This window comes from Schistocerca americana, chromosome 8 (assembly GCF_021461395.2).
Source record: "Schistocerca americana isolate TAMUIC-IGC-003095 chromosome 8, iqSchAmer2.1, whole genome shotgun sequence".
Classification (NCBI taxonomy): Eukaryota; Metazoa; Arthropoda; class Insecta; order Orthoptera; family Acrididae; genus Schistocerca; species Schistocerca americana.
In genome coordinates this window covers 172,332,946-172,354,678 of record NC_060126.1, presented here as the reverse complement: position 1 = coordinate 172,354,678, position 21,733 = coordinate 172,332,946, and the positions used below count along the sequence as shown (strand labels likewise).

Genomic DNA, 21,733 nt, shown 5'->3' with positions numbered 1-21,733 from the left:
CCTTTGACAGAAGATTCTGGAGCAGTGGATAAAATATAGTGGAGTGTGTGTGCACACCACTCCCACCACACCACCTCCCCCACATTGGAAAACACCACACACACACACACACACACACACACACACACACACACACAAAATCTTCCAGTAGACTACTGTTCATGAAGAACATAAGCCAAATAGGGTGAGTGTAAAGTCTTTCTCCGATTGCAAAAATTTATTTCTAAGGACCTACGCTAGATACAGCTATGCAGATCATTGCAAATGGTATCTTACCTTGTTAAGTTTTTATGGATACATTTCTGCATGTACTGCTGTAACAGCACAAGGTAGTTTTTCAATAAAATGTAAATTAGTAATTCTACTCTCACAGTAGACTCTGCAGGAGAAGGTGCAATGTGTTTTGTGGTTTCACGAAATGCTGTTGCCTATTACAGTTCAGCAATAGCTCTGAAGTGCCTGGGGTAGAGATGTGCCAGATGTGAAGCCCATAAATGGCTGATGGAAAAAGTTTAGAGGCTGTTGACAAGGCAAAAAACAATAGACCTAATGTGATGACCCTATTGACACTACTTGCAGCATTGCAACACAGTCTGCAGAAAATTACATCTTTCCGGAGAAACAACTTCAAGAGTCCTATGGTGAAGGTTTACACAGATAGCAGACTTTTTGTGAATTAATATTTCAACTCAAAGCTTTGCAGCTGGATGTTTGCTGAAATTGCTGTGAATATCCTGGAATGTGTGTACTAATAATGACCACATTAATAAAGTTTTTGTTGTGGTTTTCACATCTCTGGGAAAGCATACATAATGTCCAGATCAGAGTCTATGAGGAATCATAGATCTTATGCTACAGACAATGCCACCAGAAAGTGACTCTGTGGTGTGGCTCTCTGTGGTGTGGCTTAATGAACAACACAATTGTTGGAGGGTTCTTTTTTCACTGGTAAGCATCGAAGACCATGCACATAATGTTCACTGCACAAAGCAGACTTCGACATTTCTTGAAATGATTACACTAAGGATGAAGTGTTTGGTTCACCAGATCCTGATGTGCTAACTCTCAGCATGTATATGAGGTGCTGTAGAAGTGGTTACAGAGATGATGATGGCAAGACACAGAAATTATTGGCGAGATGTTCTAAATGTAACACATGTGTATACATAGGTCTTTGAGAGAACCTGGAATGTGCAACAAACTTCATACAGCATAATTCCGTTTTTGTAATCAGGGGTAGACTTTGTGGAGAACCTGTACTGGCAGAAGTAAAGCTGTGAGGGCCGGGCGTGAGTCGTGCTTCGGTAGCTCAGATGGTAGAGCACTTGCCCTTGAAAGGCAAAGGTCCTGAGTTCGAGTCTCGGTCAGGCACACAGTTTTAATCTGCCAGGAAGTTTTAACCTGTACTTTCTCAGAGCTTTTTCAGTGCTTTAAATTTCCAGCTTAAGTTCTTAACTGTGAAATGTGTGTTATGGAGCAGAAGAAAAAACTTTCTGTGCCTAAATATCTGTGGACCGAGACTTGAAATACTGAATACTTTTTCAGATTGTTTAAAGTATAGTTTGTATGTTATATTTAATCTGAAGTTGGTGGCAGTTTATGTGAGTATTACATTTTGTTGTTACAGGTTTGATTAATGTGGCTGTTGCGTAGCAGTTGGTTTGTCCAGGAAAATGGAGATGTCGCAGTGCAAGAGAAACCTCAATGTGTGGTATAGTGGTGCATGAACTCCTGGTTGGCTCTAAACAGCACAAAGGAAATTTCAAATAACACATAGAAAGACATCAGTGAAGTCAGAATCTGGTTTGTGATATGGTTACTTAATAAATTGCAGGGTGACCCAAAAGTCTGTTAACATTTGAAAATTCACCAATTTGTGGAATAATGTAGATAGACAAAAGTTGGCACGCTTGCCTGAAATGACATAAGCCTTTATTTGTAACCAAAAACTGACTGACAGTTGGTGGTGGACAGCAACACATCATTAATATCTCGTGGGAGGAATGTATAAAATGAGTTACAGTGAGAGGGACTCGAGTAATCACAGCATGTTGACTTCACCAGGAAAGCCACTGTTCCTGATTCTTTCCTGTCAGAATGGAGAATTCACTACTGCAGTTCTGTGATCTTATTGGGGTATTTTGTATAGGTGAAAAGTTACTGTAAAGAATATGATCACGAAGTCTGAAGCCAAGAGTTGTTTAGACAATCAGCTCCTCAGTGGTGTGACCATGCAAGTTCTACTGCAGCTTGGGAAACCTCAGTGCTCGTGAAATTGCAAGTCGCACTGGCATTCTACACAATGTTTGGAGAGGACTAAGGCATATCCTTCAATGCTATCCACACAAAATCCAGCTTCGTCATGAAATGTTAGCCACCAATTTTGTGATGGGGAGAGCATGTGGTTTGGACACTTCAAAAATGGGGAAGATGATGAATGGTTGTCTAACATAATGTGGACTAAAAAGCCCATTTCACACTAGGAGGATCTGTCAACAACCATGACTCTCAGAATTTGACTTCCAAAAATTCTAGAACTGTCTTGCAAACCTCATTGCATGCTGCTGGTGATGGTGTGGATTTATCACATCAGGCATGGTTGGGCCCTTCTGCCTTGAGGAAATGTGGGGTGCTGCTTTTCAAACTTTCAGTGTGACGGGTATAAGGTACGCCAATGTTGCAGAATATCATCTCTAGCCTGGCTGAGAAGCACCTACTGGAAGGTATGACTTTTGTGCAGGGTGGTGCTGCATGCTGTATTGCTACAGGTATGAAAGATCTTACACCTATTGTTTGGAAAAGATGACATACAGAGTTGCCACTTCTGACATGCTTGGCCTACCAGGTCCCTAGACATCTCATTCTATGATTGTTACTGATTTTACCTGATTTCAAGTATGTTGCAGTTGTCATGCCTCATTAGGGGTGCTAAAAAACATCTGATGCCAATTTCTCACCTTAGGAGCTGTTTGTAAGTCGGGTGACTTTGACCTGGTGCTCCACACTGGTTTGCCCTGGTTTTTGCAGGGTATACAAATTGGTGCTGCATTGCTGTTTTTGCAGTTGTTTCTAATATGACCTCTTTCACCAGTGTCCACACACCACAATAGCTAGCTAACATCCTCTAGCTGTGCAACTGCAGTCTTGGCACTGATTGCACTTTGGTAGTGAAAGATGATCCTTAATTACCACTGATTGATAGGCTATAGAGATATGCTTCTGGTGGAGCAGTTCACACCAATCGGTTGCCTCTATTAGGACATGTGACATGGGTCTATCTCCTCACCCAGTCCTAGACTTCAGAGTGTAAACATTGAACTCCCCTGTGAATTCACTTTTGACCCTGTTTTGTGTTCTAACTTGGTGTATGAATCCAGTGTCTGATTTATCTTTGGGCATGTTACAGACTATAAGTAGGGGATTCTACTTTCACAGTAGTTCACAAATCGTGTAACAGCTTATGCCTGTCTTATGCAGTTGCAGTTTAGACTACCAGTGTGTTGCCAAGATTTCACACACCATCAATGCGAACATGCATCACTGTAGGTTTAAAGAGGCTGGTGAACTACTTCGTGAAGGTGTTTCCTTTTTCTCATCCTTTGGACATTACAAAGAGCCTTGCTCTGTTGGTATTTGTGGCCTGGTCAGTCTCATTATTATTGGGCACTGGAGATTGGGGGCTTCACTGTTGTGTGGGCAAATGTCTTCTGTACAGTTTGTACCATGTGGAACCTTGCCAGCTGGTGCTCTGGTGCTTTCACTTCTCCTTTGGTAACACCGTGGGCAGTTGCCCATTCACTTAGTTGTAGTAGTAATTCTACTTGCAGTCCATAAGACCTTGCAGTGTAATATGTTGTGCACTGGGTGGTGTTCTTAAACAAAGAACATATCTCCTCCAGACTCCTGTTAGGCCTGAGGGTCCGATCTTTCCTCTCTACTACTGTTGTCACACTGTTTTGTTGCGACCGATGGTATTGTCCCTATCTTGCAGGAAGTTGTCCTCTCTCCTCTGACTTCTTTCTTTGCGCATGAGGACACCGCCCAGCCACAGCTTTGACCACCCTTCCCTCACTGTTCTTGAACTCCTTAAGCTTCTTTTGAGCTCCATTGGTCTCATGCAGCTGGGCCTCTGCCTCAGTGTCGCTTACTGCTGCCTGCTCTCCTGCAGCTTCACCAGCTTTATTTGGAGCTGTGCTGTGTTCACGTTTAGCTCCTGACTGCTCCACCCTTGTATGGGCATGACTCTTCTTACCAGTCTCAACTCTTTTTGTGAGAGATGTTCCTGGATTTCTTCTCAACTATTAGCATCGTGTGATGTTTACTATTTTTGTTACAGACGACGTTGAGTTGCCTTCAATCTCACTGCCATTAAGTCTGCAAAGCAGCCTTGGTCTTACCTGTCGATTGACCTTTCGCGTATTTTTCCTCTCAGTTTCTGCCTTGTGATTCTTCATATCTTTGGTCGTCATCTGAATCTCACATACCTGTGTTTATAGTCGGTGGACTCTTGAAATCTTGGAAAGCCATACTTGATCACATGTGAAGGTAAGTATCTAGTTTATCCACCCTGGTGATGTCTTCCTATGCATGGGTAAGCCTGATGGTCAGCCCGTCCACTGAGGTGGCTGACTTTTGACTGTTCCCAACTCAACTTTCTGCTGCATAGCTACCAGCTAATGTAGAGGGTGAAGCGTTATTATAGAGAATGTTCTTCTCTTGCGTAGGTGAGTAAGCCAAGACACCAGTCCTGCACATGCACGATGTTTCATTGCTCACCCTACAGCTGTTGTTGAAGTATACTAGCAGGATTCTGACCACACCTGACGCCATGTACCATATGCAAGTTAGTGCACCTCAGGCTTGCCACACTTGTACAGAGCTGTTAGAACCTGTCCCTGTTGTTGTGGCCCTCAGGCCACTCTGTTAGCACTCCCCCAGGGGGCTCACCACCCTTGGTGATACCATGTCCCCCCAACCTTTGCAGCACCTCTTCCCTTTCTGTGCTGCATGTGTATCCTATTTTTTCCTCTTCCTTGGGAACATATCTAGGATATTTTTGGGAATGTGTTGTAACATCAGAACAGTTCCTCGTCTGTTTTTTGTTCTCCATATCCTATCCTTCCTCGGCTTCTGCGTGTTATGTTCCTCTGTTTCTTCTTCCTCCCTGTGCATTAAGGCTGGCCCATGCATTTAATGCGTAACAGGTGAGTGGGTAACTCACAATTCCCAGCCCCGGGTTAACAAGTAGTGTTTGCACGTATCCCCTGCTACAGGCCAGGCCTGGGGAGGGGCGATTGCCTGAGCCTGTTAACTTCCCAGATTTACAATTGGTCCCTCAGTCAGGTGTTAAGGAAGTCTGACGTGGTGTAAACTAAGGAGTGTGCAATCACATGCTGGCAATCGTGGGGGATTTTTTCCACACTAAGCCAATCACCGTCACAATCTATGTCTACTAAACACAAGTGGAATTACGCTGAAGATTCAAAGAATCTTCCAGCTGCACCTCTGCTCCTCATGGTATCGTGTACTGAAGGTCAGTCCTTTACTACAATTAATTGATTTATTATTCAGAAAGATGATGATGCAACTGCACGCCCTTTGAAATTCTGCTCTCATTTACGTAATGGAACTTCCAGAGATCAGTTATAATCTTCAAGCCCAACAACTGCTTATAGCTTCAATTCTCCATGGCTATCCTGGTCATGCTGACTTCTTCACCTGGTGTTATTTACATTTGTGTGCTTGATGGTGTGACCAAGGGAGAAATCCAATCCAAATTTACCTTACTGATCAGGGCATCACTGCAGTGTATTGGCTAAAGAAAAATGTTATCAACATTAGTGCCTACATGCACTCTTTTTCTCACATTTGATTGACTAGTGCTTGCTCAAATATCAAAGCAGGCTGTGAAGTCATCACAGTCAGATAGTACATTCCGAACCAGACACATTGCTACCAGTGCCAGTGTTGCAACCACACTCGCATGCCCTGTCAAAATGTGGCCAAATGTGTTTCTTGTAGTTGGGATGCTCATAAGGGGGATTGTGTACTACCTCCTCCCTGCTGTATCAATTGCAACCATGCAGCTTCATCCAGAGAATGTCCCTTGTATCTCGATGAGTGGGCCAGCCAGCAACTTTTGAATGTTCACATTCAGATGTTGCAGTACCTTTATCTTACAGACAAGCACTTTCTCCTTCATACATACAATAGTGTTTGGGTTGATATTAAGTTTCCCAGACGCTGTTGTGAAGCTACTGTCATATCCCAGTAAGGACAAACACCTTCCTCTTAGCTACCGTCCCATTTCTCCGACCAGCTGTGTTAGCAGGGTGATGGAACATATGGTTCATGACTAGTTGGTATGGTGGCTCAAATCTTCTAATCTACTAGCCACTGCACAATTTGGATTTTGAACACACCATGCTGCAGTTGACCACCTCGTCATTTTGTCAACTTGTGTCATGAACAGTTTTCTGTGGAAATACCAGACTATGGCCATGTTTTTTGGTTTGGAGAAAGCCTATGACATCTGCTGGAGGACTGTTATCCTCCATGCTCTGTACATTTTGGGTTTCTTACAGTACCTGCCCTGTTTCCTCCAGGAATTTTTAAAAGGAAGGGTTTCCAAGGCATGTGTGGCCTCAGCCTTGTCGGACACCTTTATCCAGGAGAACAGGGCACCCCTAGGCTGTGACCTGAACGTTGTCCTCTTTTGTGCTATAGCCATTAACCTGTCTCCCACCAGGTACCTCCAACTCCCTTTTTGTCTATGACTTTGTGATCTATTGCAGGTCTCCATAGACATGCTTCCTTGAGCAGTATCTTCATCAATGTCTCGATCGTCTTGACTCGGAGCAGTGACAGTGGCTTTCGCTTTTTCACTGACAAAACTGTTTTTATGGATTTCTGGTGGGGAATGGGTTTCTTTCGCCATCTGTACATCTAGGGCCTATTCATCCATTTGCTGAAACTAAGAAATTTCTGGGGCTCATGCTTAATCGAGAAGTTTCTTGGTCCTCCCACGTGACTGTGTGCTGCAGCCAGTCTGTCCGTGTCCTAAGTGTCGTAAGCAGTACTTCCTGGGCAGCAGATCGGGCCATCCTGCTATGTTTGTGTGATTACTTGGCTGTTTGAAACTAGACTGTGTTTTTGTATATTCATCTGTACATCTGTTCATATGGGTGTTCTAAGGTAGTGACATGGGTGCTTATGACCTCTGTTGTTTGTGCACCCTAAAAGAAAACAAAACTTCTGTTAGTGGCTTTGAGTAGTGAACACATTGTCTGTTTAGTCAATGAAATCATGCTTTTTCCACCCAAAATCGTGCACGCTGGGACGGGACGCTTTTCATGTTGCATTCGCCGCACATAGGGCATTTCGCAGCAGCCACCCAGTCATCGCCCACCGACACCAGCATGCTTACCTTATCAACTGATATGCTGTACAGTGCTGTTCCCAGTATTGTGCCTTGACTACAGTTGTTGATGGATGATGGTCAATAAGTTGTGTTATAAAAAAACGCTGTCTTCACTATAAAATAGGTATGCTAATTATCGCTTTTGTATTACATAAAGTGCCATTGGTTGGTCATTTGTGCACTTTTTTGGTATCAGTAGTACCCCATTTTTTAAAGCATTACCTACCAACTTATTCTGTGAAGTACTGAGTTTCCAAATGTTAACAGACTTCAGTCATTCTGTATTTTACTGACATTCCAAGACTTACCTTTATATGATTTAATGAGTGGAAAATGTTTTTTCTGTGCAGAGTCCAAAGGAGAAATGTTTGCAGGATGATTCCAGACAGCTATAATCCATTATGAAAATTTCAATGAATAATAATTTGTGATGTCATGAAAGACAACTGTAGTATTTGAAGGGGAAAGCTATTCAGCATGGACTGTTATGTAAATTTGGATGTATTAAGTAATATAAATCAAATTTTGCTGAAGTTTGAAAATTTTTCTGTTATGGATATTTCCTATTTTATTTTCTAACAGGTGAGCAAAGCAGTATTAAATACAGTAGTTCCAGCTTTTGCAGCAAGTTTGTGTTCTTTTGCTAATGTTAAATTTTGTTCAAAAATGTGACACGCTGTATTTTTATGTTCAAATAAAGAAAATAAATTAGATTTTTAAAGCGCCCTTAACCTCTGAAAACAGTTTCTGCAAGGATACCACCACACAGTTACAGATAACCAACAAAAGTACCAGTCTGAGAATGTGGTGAAATCCCAGTCCATCTTGCATACGTCATTAGCCAAATTTAACTATGAAATATATTTTATATTTGCATGCAATATAAAATTTAAGTGATTACAGCTGTAATTTCTTTACAGGATGTAGACAGTGTAGCTCATAATGATTGAGGAACTAATGTGCACATTGAATTCAGGTGCTTCATGTGTTTTAACAAGACTAATTTTGGTTGTAATGCAGTCTTTAACATTCAGAGTGGAGTGAAGTTTACCTACAGTTCAAGAAGTTCTTGGTTTAAATATTAAGTGTTGGTTTTACTTTCCAGATCTTAGCTGTAGCTGGTGTAAAAGTAACATGCCTGGTATTTTTGACACGTTGGTTTTTAAGTTTCATAACAGAGGATGGGTATTTCAGGCAGCAACTATTTGTTACTATGTAGAAATCTTCACCTGAAGTGAAAGTTGATTAGCAGTCATATTCTTCTTGGGTGTGCAGCCAGATCATAATGTCATCTTGACACATTTCAGTCGTCCAACTGGCCGCCCTCTTCACGTGAGAGTGCTGGTACATGATCTTGCCGGAACTGACTTCTCAGCTCAAGCAGTGGGCCCCTATATAGACCACAGAAGGCCCACAACGTGTGCGCAAAAAGATGCCGTAACTGCCCTCTAGTGCAGGTAAACATACAGTGCCCCATGGTGGAAACAGGCTAAATCGTGATATCGCTATTAAAAATTATTCCGACGATTGAAACACAGACCATTGTTTTTTAATGTCTGATAACACCCTGTTCCAAGTCTTACTTAAGACTTGTCTCTATTAATAAGATTATCAGATAATCGAATCTCTATGGATTCTTTTAAAACACAGTCCCAATAGCGAGATGCAGGGGCAACCATTTGCGTCTCGTCATACAGCATTCTATGTCCCTCGGTGAGACAGTCTCCGCCACTGCTGATTTCTTAGGCTGAAGCAACTGTGTGTGCTGCTGGTGTTAAACACATCGGTTCTGAATGGTCCAGATTGTCTGACCAATATAAGCCTTCCCACAGTGGCAAGGGATCTTGCACACCCCGGGCTTCCTCAAACCCAAGTCATCCTTAATGGAGCCAAGAAGTGCTCTAATCTTGACTGGCGGATGGAAAAATACTTCTGATATATTTTTAGAATTCTTCCTATTTTGAGGAAATGCTCCCAGCAAAGGGTAGAAAAGCCTCTGATTTGCAGGTATCTTCTGGTGGTTCAGGTGAAGCTCTAAACTGGAAAGCACAACAGGTCTGTTTATCTGTGTAGCCATTCTGCTTGAACACAACCTTTAGATGGTACACTTCTTGTCAAGCTTTCTCCATCGTAAATGGCATAAGCTCTTCTCACCAACATCTGCAGGACCTCTGGACGTTGTGACGGGGGATGACAGCTAGAAGCGTGCAGGTAGCGGTCCGTGTGCATAGGCTTTTGATGGACACTATGTCCGTGTCCCATCATACTTTCTGTACACCAGAACATCCAGAAACAGCTTTCCATCACTTTCCACCTCCATGGTAAACTTGATGCAAGGATGCAGGGAATTAAAATGATCTAGGAGGTGGTAAAGAGCTTCTCTCCCACAAGGCCACACCATAAATGTATCGTCAACATACATCCAGAAACAGGTTGGTTTTAAAGACGCCGTCTTCAGTGCCATGTCCTCAAAATCCCCTCCTACCTACAATCTAGCCAAGTATTTAGCATCTGTTCTTGGCCCTCATGTGGGTAATTGTGAACTTCATATTCCCAATTCTATGGTGTTTATTCAGAGATTGAAGTTCTCATCTCTTAGTCCCGGTGATTTGCTTGTGAGTTTTGAAGTTGTCGCCTTTTACCCAGGTTCCTGTGGAAGAATCATTGCAATTAATTGGTGCGAAACTGGATGAGGAAACAACCAAGCTTTGTCGCCATGTGCTGACATCGATGTACTTTTTATTCGATGACAAATATTTTGAACAGACTGATGGAGTGGCTGTGGGAAGCCCATTGTCCCCAGTAGTCACCAAGCTTTTTATGGAGGATGCTGAAATGTAGTTAAGAGTTTACTGTCCACTTCCTTTCAGAAGTTGACATTTCAAGAGTGTAGATTACTTCCTGGAAGTAACCATTTGTTGCTTATCCATACAACTGTTTGAAAGAATATAGCTTTGAAGTTTAATTGCATACAAAAGTACTACATTGACAACTTGATGAAATTACTGCTTCAAAACCTGCACAAGATTTATACAATTTCTTACTATGGTGAACACTTGAAAATAAAGAATAGGGAAACCATTCTTACTACTGTACTTTCAGTTTGGACATGCCATTTTTTCCGGTAAGTATCCATTTTATTTCCTCAGAAAATGCTATATCTTAGGTCTTGCCTAAATTTTTATGTTTTAGAGTAAGTTGAGACAAAATGTCCAACCTAGAGGCTTAGTATAAATGTTAATGTATACAGTGAATTTCAGAATGCAAGTAAGAATAGTGATCTGTTCCAGATGACGTGAGTAACTGTCACGGAAAACTTGGAAGTACTAGTGTGTTCCAGGCACCCCAACTATTAATTTCATTTTGAAATTGCTAGGTACCAATTAACAATGCTAGTCAAAGAATACAACAGTTAGTTTTTTATATTTTTGTGTGTAGATGACAGTGGGAAGACTGCAGCTGTAATGACACATTATACATCTGTTTGGATGGAAACTTATGCATTTTTTCATGTTATCTGGTCCATTTGTGGAGGGAGTGACTTTTGGCAGAAATGTTTCTGCCACTTGTTTGCAGCAAAGTACTCTGTGCTCCGTAAGATTTCATCTGCTTTGACCAGTGTCATAAACGTGACCAATCCTATAAACAATACAGTGCGTATTATGGTTTCTGTTGTTATATTATTTTCTCAGAGCTTTGCCAAGTAACAAAACTGAATATATGCACCACATGGAGACAAGAGTGTTCACTAACATTACAGCACTGGGCAAGCCAGACTCATACCAAACATTCTCGTGACCCTGTAGGTTCTACAAATTTTGTTAAGGCTGGTAAGTGGCTGTACTTAAACCAGATAGTAGATATTTGTTAATGGTAACTCAGCTGATCCATTGTTATTTTTAATGAAGCAGGTTGTTTATTGGGCAATGGATTTCCTACATTATTTCAGATTCACTGCCTACTTTGTTTACAAGGCTTTAAATTTGGCAACACTGGACAGTTTGACCATAGGTACGATGTGGGAGAAATTTGTTTTAAAGGTTTTCCCTTGATTTTGACGTGAAATTTTGCTTTATAGCAGTCCTTTGCCCAGATTTAGCTAACATGTGCTTACAGATTTGCCAAGAAGCAAATACAGTGGATTTGTTTTCTGTGCTTTAATTAAAGGCAAAGAAACACATGCACACTGTGTACGTCATTGTTAGTATTTATTTCGATTACTACTTGAGACCCATACTGCAGGTAACCTTCAGATCCAGTGTAATTACTTCAAATCAGTTTATCATCAGAGCAAGGCTTCATATAACGTTGGTTATGACAGGAACCATGCTCTGATGGCGAACTGAGTGTCGTGGTAATTAGTTTCGGGCCAGATGATGATCCGTAGCAAGTCTAAAGTGATGACCAATACAAAAACGACATTTGAGGCTCTCCGAGATGCATTAAAATTGGTAACTATGCCCTCAGGCATGTCTTCAATCATTAAAGGTGTTAAAAATTGTGTTAAATTTTTAGTGCTTCTAGCATTTTCTGTAAGCATTATGAATAGTAACCTTCAAAATTAACCATGCCTGGTTCAACATAATTTAGGTGAGTAGCATACTACTGTGGATGTACTTTGCTAAAATGCAATTTTTACCTATGTTGTTAATGTAAGCCACTTTTCTGGCTGAATATTTGAAGTTTGTTAAATGGTTGGTTAGCATAACAAATTTCACTCAACTGGAACCACATACCAGTTGCAAGTTGACCATCTAATGGCTTCCAAGGGCTACAAAAAATTTGATTTTCAGTATTCCAAGTAATTATTGATCAGATTTAAAATTTCATAATCTGCTCATTAAGAGGTATCATCCAATGTTAAACTTTTTAACACAATAAGTATTACAGTTAGAAACTGTTTTCATTGTGAAGCAGCATGACAGATAGCTTGCAAATACCTAGGCTATGTTCATCCATGTAGAAAGTGCTTCATGACTTCCAACTAACTTTGACATGTTGACTGCTGCCAGCAGGCACAGAGGAGCCTGACACTGTGTGCCTGCTGGTGGTCACATGCTTCATTTTTGGACTGTATATTGTATAGTGCAGCACTGTGTGTTAATTTGTATTTGTTGATTGAGATGACACAAGGCTACAATGTCTTGTTAAATGTTTTGTACTTCAGAGACTTCGCACTGCATCAAATGGTAAACTGACAAATTGATTTGTAATCGGAGGCTTAAAGCGGTTTCACTCATGGGAGTCGGATTCTTTGAAGAATTTGGGAGTTCACTGTTACTGATAAAAGGGTCTATGTATGGATCCAGAATGTAGTTGTCAGTATGTTTTCTTGTAAAAATTATTAAAGAAGATGTGAATGAAATGAAGTTCCAACTGTGATGAAGACTAGTAACAAAAATTGACATTGTTGATGAAGCTGATGGTTCTAATTTTTTCTTTTTTCTTAAAGCAAACCCACTGATACAAGCAACTTTGACTAAAGGTCAGATTATGGCCTACCACCTGGGAATGCGTATTTCTGAAACAAATGCAGCAGCTTGGTGGTTTCTTGTACTGTTCAGAGTACCTATGTACAGCTGTCATGAGCATCTATGAAAGTGGTTCAGTGGTGAAACGAGGAGACAAGGTCTGGGATGTTCATGCCTCATCACAGTACATGCAGTATGTGGTCCCTGTGTGTTTCCTTGTTGATCAAGTGACATTCAGTTTACAGTGGGCATGGATCGAGATTCCACTGTGGATCAGTTGAAACATGTTGCTTGGATAGAGGAATCATGTTTGTTATACAGTATTAATAGTAGTGTCTGGATATGTCATCATCCAGGTGAGTGGCTGCCATAAACATGCACCATCCTGCAATTGCACACATTTGGGGGTGTTGGACTTCCAGGGGGCTTACGGTAGTGATCATAGGTAATGTGACAGCTGTGTATTGTATGAACATTACTACTGATCGTCTGCATTCTTGATGTCTTGCTTGATGGCAGTGACATCTTCCAACAGGATAACGGTCCTTGCCATAAGACCATAATTGGGCATCACTGGTTTGAGGCGCACAATAGTGAACAAACTAGCAGATTCGATAATGAGCCAGAAGGAACACACGTGAGATGCTGTCAGGTACCAGTTCAGCTCCTACTAGCTTCCAGCACATAATTTATGGGAGATGGGTGACCTATGCATAAGTATGTGCTGCATCACATCTCTGAAAACCTAGTAAGGACTTATTAAATCTATGACATGCGTAATTGTTCCTGTTTTGTGTTCCAAATTTGGACTAACATCCTATTATTTTATTGACTGCACTGAGGTTGGCAGTGGTCAGAGTAATGCCTTACCAGTGATGCCATAAACCTTCCAGTGGCCGCATCACAGCCTCATTGCTGATACCTTGGCCTGAACTGACCTGACGGTGAAACATCTGCCACTATGCCTGTGGGGAGTCAACTGCACCATGCATTATGTAACTCTTCGTGAGAGGCTCTGATAACGAGAAAAGCATTGAGAGGCTGTCTGGACGTGACTCATTTTCTTTCACATTCTTCCACATTCATTCACAAACTATTGATACAAACATTAATCGGTTCGTGAACAGATTATATACATGTGGGGTAACATGTTTTATTCTTATCGAGATTATACATTTGTTGGTGGTCGTCCAAAGAATCTGTAGGTATAGTATGTATCTCATAATAATCACACAATTCAAGATAATTACGTATTGCCCCTGCTAAACACCTCCCCACAAATGATCCTTGTACTTAATTGTTTTATTTGAACTACCTAAAACTGGTGAATGGGACACACTGTGCATGTTAATTGTATACAGATTTAAGAAACACAATGCATATTAATGTGACCACTGCCTATTTTTGATGGGGAGTAACTCTCAGGTGGCAGCACTAGCAGTGGGGAGTATATAAAACATGCTGGGATGAAAAACAGTGCAGTTGTAAAGGAGAAGTAGAGCTATTTATCTGATATCCAGTAATCATTGACTTTTGGGCGAAAGTTGGAAGCATTTCTGAAATGCTTAAGTTCATAAACTGTTCCTGTATTGCCGTGGATGAAGTATACCTTGCATGGCAAAATTGTGCTATCAAAAAATGGTGCAGAGGAAATGTAGTACACCAAGAGCCATAGATGACAGGGGCGAATGATGGTTGAGGAGGTGTATATGAGTGAATAGACATGCACCTGTTGAGCAACTGGCTGAACTAGATGGAGGAGGGGCTGCCAACGGTGTTTCCTCAATGATTGTTCAGTGGTTGTTGCTGCTTATTGGTCTCTGCAGCAGGTGCCTGGTTCGTGTCCATGCTGACAGCAATTCATCGGTGATGAACGGTAGAATTCGCATGCCATCATAACTACTACACAGCCACTGAGTGGCGACAGGTGGCCTTTTCATATTTATCACATTTTATGTTCAGACAGATAACTGTTAGTGTGTGTGGTGTGAAACATCTGAAAGTAAACAGCCAGACTGGAAGAGGAAGTGTTACAGACTGGGGAATGTTTTCTTGGAATTATCTTGGTGTTAGTCTTTCTGGAATTTCTGGAAGGCACAATGAATCAAATCAAGTAAGCATCTATTCTTGGGGACCATGTCTTGTTTTTAGCTGTCTTTCCTTCCGTCGATTAGGCGTAACATGTAGCTGCTTTAAATTTCTTCTAATTAGTATTCTCAGGTTATGACATGGGTGCATATGACCTCTGTTGTTTTTGGGCCATAAAACAAAACAAACAAACCTACATTGAATTTGCTTTTACTCAGCATCTGTCAGGACACTGCAATGAGTCACACAGCTTGCAAAAAATGTGCATGCTTCGAAAAGCGCAAGGATGCGTTTACTGTACTCTGTGGTAACCAAACTTCCCAGGTTTAAACCCAGTTGAGAATACATGGTACAGTCTTAATTCAGCTTTTCCCGCCATGATCCTCAACCAAGAAACCTAGTGCAGCTGGGTGCTGGAGTTGGGTTTGGCTTCACATCCATGTTGGTACCTTCCAGAACCTCACTGGCTCTTCCTGCACATCTGTCTTTAAGCTGGTGATCATAGTATTGTGATGGGTCTGTGTATAAGTTGCACAGGTTGTGTTAAGACTTACTCACACCACAATTAACCTTAGGAAATGTGCGATGGTTTTGCTCATATTCTTGAATGTGACAAACCAGTCCTTCCCAATAGAACAGTTATTGTTACTAGTGGCTGGGAATACCACTCGAGAGTTGCAGAAAGTTACTAAGAAGCTGGCACATCATGTCTATACTTCTGCAAAGAAAAGAAGTAGCTATTGCCAACTGCAAATGAAGCCATTTATAGTTAGTACTTGGTAAACAGTATGTTTGTGAGAAGTTACTGTAAGCCCAGGAAATCTTTTGGGGGCTACTGATACTTCACAGATAATACTAACAACACAATGTCTGATCGGTATTGTAGGGAGGCAGAAGTATCCTGAACAGCATATTATTTGCATTCCATGGACATATGACATGAATAAACCAGGATGGAAAAGCAAGCAAGTCATACCATTTGAGTGGCCCACATTTTTGAGGTGTACACATAAAGTAAAGGCTGGTAAATGATTCCAAGGTTATTGCCATGTAACAAACTTGAATACAGGATTTGCTGAATGGGTTTCAGACAGGATCCTACAGGCAACATACTACACTGATCTACGTCACTGCCAGAGTGAGAGGTATAACAAGTTTGCATTATGGATTGGTTAATTTTTCTTGCTTACAGAAGAATAATTGTAACGACAGCTAAGAATTGATACTGTGTGTTTTAAATGACTATAAATCAATTGAACAGGATGTGGTGAATGAGGATGAGAAGGTATCAAAGTGTACTATTAGTTTGCTGCTGTCTCTTCTGTGGCTAGGAGAATGTTTTCCCAGCTTGTGTGTATAATTTATTGCATGACATACAATTTCTGCTTCATATTAATATGAGATATTGCATAAGAAGAAGAAAAGTCAAGTCATGTTATGACACTCTGTTAGTGCAGTTTTTTTGTTTCAGTGAAACGGCATGAAGAAATTAATTACTGTTGATTATAGTAAAATGACACTCTACTAAAATATTGTGACTGCTTTTCTTTAGTTATGCCATTGAAACAGGTTACCAGTGTGTGTTTCAGGATAGTTGTGTGTGTGTGCAGGGGAAAGAGGACTTCTGGAGTTGCAGCCATGATGTTTTATGCAATGTATTTATTGCAGCACATGATTGATTGTCGTGATTGTAGAACAGATGCAGGCAGGTTAACACGAAATATTGCAAATCACAGAAAGGGGAGGCTGCAGTGTTTGCAGAATGCTGTTAAAGGTGTAGAATAATTTTCTTTAAAAAGCAGACATTTATTGTATTTTGCTGTGTCTAAAGCAAAGCAAAGGAGAGCAAAGCATTTCATTGAATGAGTGTTTCCAGTGGTGGTGCGAAACAGAATGGTATGATATAATCAGTTTGTAGCTGCAGTGTGAGAGTCTCTGTGATTGGTTTATCTTGGGATTGTGTTTTGAGTGGCCTTTCTGTATGTGCATAACTTGAAAGTGTGTAGTCATTTCACAGCAGCTGAGGGAATGTTCAAAAAATTTTTAATGAGTAAAGATTTGCGTACTAGATGTAAGTAATGTGGATTTACATAGATGGAGGGCAAATGTGGCATACTAAATTTGATTTTGCAGATTTCCTTCTTTGAGCTACACAAGTGGTTCTTAATATGAGGTCTGTTCAAAAAATTCTGGAACATTCGTGATTTCATGCCAGTGGCATGCTGGAGCAAAATGTGGTTGGCATCACTGCACATGCTAGTGTTTAATGTGTAACAGCTTGAACTTTCATTGTTGTATGCCTGTTAGTTATTGTTCAGTACTGTATTGAGCAGAACGTTGTCGCACAGTTCGTGAATTTTGAGATGGCAGAGTTTGAGCAGCAACAAGTCTGCATTAAATTTTGCGTAAAACTTGAGAAAACATTTACAAAGACACATCAAGTGATGCAGGGAGCATACAGTGATTAGTGCTTACGCCATATTCGGTGTAATGAATGGTTCACATGATATGAAAGTAACTGGACGGAAGTTAAAGATGACACTTGTTCCGGATGTTTTTAGACTTCTACTGACTACATTTGCGTCAGGAATGTCAATGATATTGTGTGTGCCAAGGTTGACTGTCCAAGAGATTGCAGAAGAATGGAACAAATCAGTTGGATCACTTCATGAAATTCTGATATAACATTTTGAAATGCATCATGCTGAGGCCAAGTTCGGCACACGACTCGTGTGTCAAGACCCAAAAGACCTCCACTTCACAATCTGTGAAGAGCTTTTGTATCACACAGATAAGAATAAGATGTCCCTTAAGAGACTCACAACTGGTGATGAGGCTTGGGCTCGTGGTTATAATCTTGAAACCAATCTTCACAACAGGTTGGGATAGGTTCTCAAAGACCAAAACAAGCTTGTCAGGTCAGTCATGCTGATAATTTTCTTTGACTTTGACATGTTAGTTCATCATGAAATGATGCCACAGGGACAAGCTTAAATCAATGGTAGTATTGTGACGTGTGTTGACACGTGTTAGAAAATCAGAAGGAAACTGTCTGAAATGTGGTGAGACATTCATAGCTCTTGCATCATGATAATGCATTTGCATGATCATCCCTGTTGGTGTGTGACAGTTGCACAAGAAAAGAAATCACTGTGGCGCCGCATCGTCCATATTCTTCACACCTTGCCCTACAGACTTTTTTATTTCCAAAATACGAAAACCTCACTGAAAGGACAAAAATTTGCAACAATAGATGAGATAAATGAAACTTTGTAGACCACACTTCGTGTGCTCCAGCAAGAGACATACTAAGACTGCTTCTGGAAGCGGAAACAGTGTTGGGAAGTTGTATCAATCGTGGAGTATTTCGAAGGGGACCATGCACAATAAGTAAAAGGTAAGCATAGAAAAGCTGTGTGGACAAAGTTCTGAAATGTTCTGAACAGACCTCACATAACCTATGATTATTGTATGTGGCACCATTTTGCATTAGTTTCACAAGTGTGCATTCAATTAGTGGACATAGTGATGCTGTACTTAATGAACACTTGTTTCCCGAAAGTTAGAAGCGATCTAAGCAAATATATTCACATCAGCAGTTAGTAGTAGCAGCAGCTAGGATGATGCATTAGTGATAAGGGAAAAATGCAATTGGGCTGTCATAAATGGAGTAAAGTAGTACATGCAGTATCTTCAGTGTATAATTGCTGGTAGAAGCAGTAAGTAATTATTATACTGTGAAGCAGGTGTATGATGCTAGGTTGGTGTGTTGGTGAAATTAGGGTGGTGAAATAACTTGATGATAAGCTAAAAGATATAATTCCATTTTGCTGCTTGTATGACCAGATGCACTGGTACTTCCAGTTCTCTCATGAATTCTTTTCTAATGTGTCTGCTTTTATATGAACACTTCTCTCTTTCTTCCAATAGGAAAGGGCATGTTCATTCAGCCATATATACATTCATCAGTAGGAGGCGGTCAGTTTACGTAATAAGTGATTATTGAGGATACGAGATGTGTTGGAAGAGACAGCTCACTGTGTGGAGGATGTTGATGGTTTGAGAAAAGCAGTTGTAGAAGTGGTAGGCTGCCTTTAGGGATGTATGCCTACTGACAAGTGACATACTGTGTAACTGTTGTAGTAGGGCTGCAGGTGAGTGCCGTCTTGCTGCTGTAGCAATGAAATGTTTGTCTGAATTGCAGGAGACGTTATGTTACTGAATGGATTAGAGTTATGTTTCATTAGTTCTGCACCATCAGTGGCTTTTAGCTAACACTGAAAATTTCTTGTGTCTTTTAGGATGAATAGTCATAATGTGAATGACAAGAGTCTGCTTAAGTTTGAAGTGTTTGTAAAGGATGTATGTTCAGGATTCTGCTGGTCACAACATTGGTTAAGCTTCTTGTTAATAAACTGTGCCTTCTGTGTGGTGACAGAAATTAGATTTGAGCATGCTTGTTTGGTTATGTGGTTTGCTGTATGAGGAGGTCAGACATTCTTTGCTAATGTCCACCACCGATATGAAAGGTATGATACCTTGTATTATGGATTGGTTGATTTTTCTTGTTACTGCTGTAATGACAGTGTTCTTTTGTGGTTTTGTGTATGATCCTTTTGAATAGGTCACTTACTATTCATTTATTTTCAGAGGAAATGATTGTGGCTATAGCGGAAAGCTATGTTACGATGTATGTATTGGAAGGAGCAGGAAAAACTGCAAATATTTGAGAAGTTATCAAAAACCTTAAGATTATAAAAGAATAGTTGGAACAGTAGGGACAAAATGATAGTCCATATATCTTTGAAATGACTGGAAGGGGATTGAGCAAGATGATGTTGAATGAAGATGAGAAGCTGTCAAAGAGCGTGGTTAATTTGCAGGCATGTCATCCATGACTTGGAGAATGTTTACCCAGGTCATGTGTATCATTTGTTTCATTGCATGTAATTTCTGCATTATAATGGTACGAGATGTTGCAGATGAAGCAGAAAATATAAAATCATGTCATGACACACTATCAGGTGCAGCTGTGTTGTGATTTTTTAAAGTGAAGTGGCATGAGGAAATTGACTGTGATTGCTTTTGATTATAGGAAAATGGTTCTCTCTCTACTAAGGTATTGTGATGCTTTTTCATAAGGCTGTATCCATCTTTTTGTGGCTAGAAGTGGCATAGTTTGTTTCAGGACAAATCTTTGTGCAGAGGAAAGGGTACTATTACCGTTGCAGCTGTGATGTTTTATGTAATGTATTGGGTGCAACAAGTGAAACGAAGAATTGATATATTTGCCTGTTGTTGAAATTTATGTAATGTTCAGTTCTAAACATTTGTATTGATCTACCTTTTAATTACAGTGAGTGTAACATGTAGACACATAACTTGATATGTCTAGTATTAGTGGATATGTAACGTATATTACTTACATTCATAGTGTCAAGCTTTGAAATACAGGCAGTTGTAGGCTGCAGAGTGATGGACTGGAGGGTTGGAGGGTGAAGAGAAGAGATGAGATGTAGGATGGTTAACACAGAATATTTCTTGTGATCCATTGAATACAGATCATGGAATGGGGAGGTAGTAGTGTCTGCAGTAATGTTAGTAAGCACATGGAGTTGGTATGTAGTGGGGGAGAAAATAATATTATTTAAAAGAAGAAATTTACTATATTTGCCTGTGTGTGTTGATGAATAGATATTAACTCAAGCAGTTTGGTATCATTTCTGCCTCTGATGATGATCTATGCAGTTAAGCTGTTTCAGCTTGTCTTACTTTAGTAATGTTGTGCAACCAGTGTTCAGCATTTTTGTGCTTATGAGAATGTAATCAACACAGGGACAGTCCAGTGCGCAATTCTGTTGGGAGCTGTGCCTGCACCTTTTTGCTTGACACAGAGAAAACATGAAGTACCGCCATTAAGTGCTCATTGCATGAGTATTGTATATTGTATGCATGATTTGCTGAATAATTTGTTGACATCCATGCTAACAGGCAACATTGCATAAATATATGAATAATCTGCTGGACATATGTATCACTAAGATGTAAACATGACCTAACTTTGTAGAATGCTACTAACCAAAATATGTCATCTCACTGCATGAAAGTGATTCAGTGTCGAGGAAGTGGTTTGTGAAATGGAATAATATGATTAATCAGTTTATAGCTATAGAATGAGACACTTGGTCATTGGTTCATCTTGGGACTGTTTTGAGTGACCTTTCTGTATAACTTTCTAGTGTGTAGTCATTTCGGTATGTTTCAGGTACTAATAACATAGCAGCACATGTGAGGGAAGGCTCAGAAGTGTTTTACTATGTATAGTATTTCCTTTACAGATATCATTGATGTGGGTTTACCTGTATGAAGGGCAAGTGTGCCATACTTCATAACATCATTTTTGTGCAATGTGTGCTTTGATCAATGGTTGTATGTGGCACCATTTGGCGGCTGTTTCGCAAGTTTGTATCCACCTATGGACATGAAGTGATGATGTAATTTGTGAAGACTTGTTTCCCTTAGAGGTGACTTAAGCAAATGTGAATCTATCAACAGGTGCTAGTTGTAGCTGTTCAGGCAAAGCATCAACTAGAGCATTCATGAATTAAGGAAAAATGTCATTAGTTTGTCATTGATAGAATATGGTAGTAACCGCTGCATCTGTATTGTGTAAGTACTGGTATAAATGGTAAGTAATTTTTATAGTGTGGTAATTGATGTAGTGTGAAGCAGGTGTGTTATGCTAGGTTGGTGT

General features: G+C 40.4%; 1 long non-coding RNA gene across 1 annotated transcript in view; it reads left to right on the top strand.

The window, feature by feature from the left end:
- LOC124544978 overlaps window positions 1–21,733 on the top strand; it is a 95,388-nt gene that overhangs the window by 10,534 nt on the left and 63,121 nt on the right. The window contains exons 3-7 of the long non-coding RNA XR_006967580.1: window positions 1,628–1,803; window positions 7,771–8,002; window positions 18,910–19,133; window positions 19,281–19,508; window positions 19,630–19,897. This is a non-coding gene — a long non-coding RNA (uncharacterized LOC124544978). The remainder of the gene's footprint in view (window positions 1–1,627; window positions 1,804–7,770; window positions 8,003–18,909; window positions 19,134–19,280; window positions 19,509–19,629; window positions 19,898–21,733) is intronic.